The sequence below is a fragment of the Cygnus olor genome, chromosome 1, assembly GCF_009769625.2.
Source record: "Cygnus olor isolate bCygOlo1 chromosome 1, bCygOlo1.pri.v2, whole genome shotgun sequence".
Classification (NCBI taxonomy): domain Eukaryota; kingdom Metazoa; phylum Chordata; class Aves; order Anseriformes; family Anatidae; genus Cygnus; species Cygnus olor.
Genome location: NC_049169.1, coordinates 26,329,168 through 26,333,972, shown reverse-complemented (window position 1 = coordinate 26,333,972; position 4,805 = coordinate 26,329,168). Strand labels below are relative to the sequence as shown.

General features: G+C 39.5%; 1 long non-coding RNA gene across 1 annotated transcript; it reads right to left on the bottom strand.

Annotated features, from left to right (window-relative positions):
• Positions 1–1,272: 1,272 nt before the first annotated feature.
• LOC121064195 lies at positions 1,273–3,248 on the bottom strand. Its single transcript, XR_005816401.1, has 3 exons — positions 3,141–3,248; positions 2,618–2,704; positions 1,273–1,726 (listed from the first exon to the last, which is right to left on the bottom strand). It is a non-coding gene; the product is annotated as an uncharacterized LOC121064195 (long non-coding RNA).
• Between the last annotated feature and the right edge of the window lie 1,557 nt (positions 3,249–4,805).

The window sequence follows — 4,805 nt, the reverse complement described above, 5'->3', positions numbered from 1 at the left end:
TAATGAGGCCACCCCAGACTCAAGCAAATGTTAAAAACATCATTAGCCCACCCTAAGGCAAAATTTTCTCTCTCACTTAGTAAGGGACTGTTCAAATCTCATCATGAAGCCCTCCCATATATTGAAACTTGGATTAGATATAAGCATATAGATATGCCTATACACTTTGCCACACCTTACACAAATATATACCTGCATTACTGGCTCTTGTGTGAGATTGGACGTGGTGATAACTAATCATGTGGAAGTGGTGAGGTTTGGTGTGAAAGACCTTGAAGCAATCTTTGAGTGATTCTGTAACAGATTTATTATTTGCAGGATATGTCAATAGGTAGTGCATACTTCACACAACTCTTTACGAAGGGGTTTTTCCTCAGGAGCAAGGTGAGGAAACCACTCGGTACTTCCTCTCCTCATCCAGACTGCTTAGTTACAATTCACATGTCTGTTTTCCAAACCCTGTGCATTACAGACACACACAGCTCAGAGATTTCCTGGTCAAATAACCACAGCACAAAAGAATAGAAAATGGGTGCAGAATATTTCAGGCATAAAGGGTCTGGTTTTCTACTTTTTTGTACCTGCTTAGTGTGAGAACAAATGGCTGTAAAAAGCAGGCCAAAAATTTTCTATGTACTTGCCCATTGTATCCAATCTCTACAATCACTCCCTACACCTTCACTGCAAATACAGAGCACAGAAACATGCCTCTGTGGAGGCTGAGAAGAAAGGTGAGGTAAAATGAAACACTGACTTCACAGAAACAGAACCAGGCCTGCATAGATGTAAATTGCTATGAAAAAGGCAAAGAATTGGCTTTAGCAGCCTCCAGTGACTGGGCTTAGACACTTGGTCCCTCCAGTTGCTGGGCCCAGGTCCTCTCTCTTCCCATGTGCCTCATGCACAGGCACGCACACGAGGGGCTCTGGTCTCCTCACCGACCCCACAGCCTCTCCAGCAGGTGGCTGGGACCCCAGTCCATTTGGTAGCTGGCTTGTCCAGCAGCCTCACAGAGGCAGATGCACACACCTGGCTCCCAGGTCATTTCAACTACTTGTGTGCAAGTCAAGCTTGATTTTCACAAGTGATCACACAATGATTTAAACCACTCCAGTTGCCAACACCACAGACCCAGGCCCCTGTGCTCCTGTGGTCCCACTCCAGTCACTGGCCTTTTGGACCTCCATACACAGATAAGAAAGCCCCACACTCAGAAAAGTAAAAACTTTTCTTTAATGAAAAGAAAGGACAGTCTATGCTGATCAAGTGCAGGGCATGTACAAACAAGTCTGCTGTCCACCCACGTGTTTACATGTGACTGCCCCCTCTCAGCCCCTTGTCCCTCTACATTACTTTTTTTTTTTTCCCTAAGACACATCTGTCCCTTCCTCCCCTCAACATCCCACAATAGGTTTTGTGCAAACCCCAAATGCTCTTCCCCTGCAATCCATAATTGTGTCCTATACTTCTAGGCAGTGACCCTCTCAGTCTGTGAGATGCTACAGAGACCCACTCCCATCTTGTGGTCAACACTTTGTCTCTGTGTAACACAGCAGACCCCAGGTCCTGATAAAATTCAGCAGGAAACTGAAGCCTCTGCCTCTTAAATCCATGTTCTCAGCTGCTATATGGCTCCTAGATTGCAGATCTTGCTTGCATCTGACATACTGTGATAGATTGCTTAGCAAATCCTTGATAACAACGTGGGGGAAAAAAAAGTAAAGACCTGCATGAGAAAACAATACACAATATGAAACAATCCACCAGGGTTGTAACCCACCCATCCCCTAAATCCAATGCACTAGCATTGTTCAAAAGCTGTTTATAAGAGCATTAGCTGGCATAACCTTTTTGCCAACTTCCTTCATGCTCTTTTTATTTTTATGTTCAAACATTTGCCTTTGGAATCCTTGCACTGCATAGAGGCCCCATGCTGGACAATGTCTAAACCCAGCGCAGCAACTGTACCCTTCTAAACTGAGACTTTCACCAGCTGGAACATTACTGATTAATCACCAATTCAGCATAGCAATGCTATAAACTGAAAAATAGGCCTGCTTCAGAAATGCTGGCATTATAGTTGGCATTGTGTTTTACAATACATACACACATGGTGACTTGATGTACAGTTTCTAAAGCTAAGCATTTTCCCAGAAAGATTTTATCCCTAAGATGTGAATGATGCATGTTTCAGGAGGTTTTCCTACCCTGAGACAACTTTCAGCTAGATATATATATATATATCCTGGACATAAAGCCTCCTGTAAAACCAATTTATTTCTGCATAAGAGTGGTGCAGCAGAAGAAGGAAGACTGCATTCAAGTCTCTAAACAAGTTTACTTGCAGATACTGGAGATAAGTTACCAGGTCGGCTTCCTCTGGAAACTGAAAACAATCATTTGTCCCTTACCAAACACATTTTCATAACACAATAATATCATGCTTATGCTTTCAGAAAGTCTTGAAGTGCATTTAAAAAATCACCAGCAGGCTAAATCTTTGAAAAGCTCTTTTTTTTTTTTTTTAAATCAAGGGCAATGTGCTGCTTTATCATACTAAGTGCATTTTGGATATTAACAATATGATGAAGTTTTATAAAAAAGGTCTATTACTTACAATTGTTGCTACTCAAGTGATACTGCTCATTTCATCTCAGTAATCACAGCTCTTAGGCTGAAATTGGGGATCAATATTATACAGAAACTGCAAAAGAAACAGACAAGCCTGTGTATATGTAAGAGCTTTCCAATTTAATATCATGCTTGCATTTCTAACACAATGATAATGTTCCCCAGGTAGAAACTAGAAATCAGATTCAAATCACCATGGATTTGTACATGAACGTAATGAACATTGGGTATATTCTTTGAAAAACAGTCATAACACCCTCCTGCCAAAAAACAGCAACACTTTTTTTATTATTTCCTCTATAAGACAGCCCCTTTACCATGTGCAGAACAGATCACCTCCTGTTTAAATACCACAATCGTGACTGCAAAATACCAGAGTCAGCCAATACAAAAAACACTTAAGTGCTGTATATGTTCATAATAAAGAATGAAAATATGAAAGCACTTGCAAAAACAGATTGTGCACATCAGCTTCAGGACAGCAGAGATTTGCACAATGACAGTCTTACCTTGAAATTGTGCTTCCATTTGCAATGGCCTGTTTTGCATAGGAGAGAGCTAACTTCCACACCTGCCTCATCAGTTATTTGACATAAGAGAAGACAGACTACTTTCTGAAAGATAAATAAACACCCTAATATGTCATGTCAGTGTCATCAGGAATGGCAGTGAATATTATTTCAATTCTAATGATATTGTTTCATATTTAATTCTCTATTAATTATCTATTTATTTTTCCTTTAAAAAAATTATATTTATTTAGTTAAAAGACAGACAGTCATGTGAGGCAGATGATAACAGTGCTTTACCTCATGTGTGGTGGTGTACTATGGTCCATACATATGCTCATACATGCCTTTTATCAAATAAAGATATATGGTGAGGGGGAAGGAGGGGAACCTTCCTCAAGGACCAAAAGTGTATTGTAAAATTAACTATGAGAAATTACCTAAAATATAGTTCAGAAATCTGAATTTGGTTTCTACTGGTACAGAGCAGCCTTAGGCAAATCGCTTTGCTTTGCTTCCTGTCTGTAAAATGGAGACATTAATATCTCCTTCGTTCTGCACTGTCTTGGCTATTCACTATGTAAATTCCTTGCAGCCAAGACTTTTTGTCTCTCATACGTACAGAGTTTAGCATAATGAGGCCCTAATACTGACTGAAGTCTTTTGGTATCATTATAATACCAATATTTAAAACTTAGCTAATTTCTATTTACAGTTCCAGCATTGACTTCAAAAGAAATTCTGCTATTTCAGTGAATGTCTATTTGATTCAACTTAAAGATTTAGTAGCTAATTATAGTAATACTTACCAATCATTCTGAGATACGGTAATTCTTAATTAAGATGTACAGAACACTTTTACTCCCTACAATAAGTGAAACATGCAAGTCCAGAGCAGAAGTCGTAGCAGCATTTCCAGCATAAGTTGAGTAAATTATATTTAAAAAATAGCATTATGTTTGGAAATTTTATGCCTTCAGGATGGTTTCAATATTCAATGACATACATACTTTCGCCAATGACTATAAAGGGAAGGAGTGCTTATAAATGACATTTCACTCACTCTTCTTGATATTCAATGTGATGTGGGTGATATGTTAAGTGTTTTTCAGTAAGAACATAAGGGACCAGCAGGAATAGCTTTCAACAGCATTAATCAATAATGCAATAACACAGTGGTTGATAATGAAAAGGCAGCAGTTACTAATGGCTAGCACTGTGCTCCCTGAGACACATCTCTAATGTGCGATACTGGGGAGTGGTGCTAACCCTTCCACTTCATAACTAGTTAAGTGTGCACTCTGACATAAGGGCACGTCTGAAGGCCTTTACACTTTCCCTCCCAGCTCCTCAAGCACTACAGAACTGTTAAGCTAACCTGCACTTTCAGACATCCGACATACCCATCCAAATGCCCCAGAAATCGCAGAGCATGAGATATCTGTACCATTCATCAGTGCAGAGGGGCAGTCAGGCCTTGGACACATGATCATGGTAATCCAAGGACAGCAATTCTGTCTGAGCTTAAAAGGAAAAACAAACAAACAAACACACACATAAAATCTAACCATCCAAACAAAAACAATGACAAACAACAACAAAACAGTGAGCATAATGCAATTTCTTGGTGCAAAACAGATCTGTTTCAAACAAAAAGCTTTACTT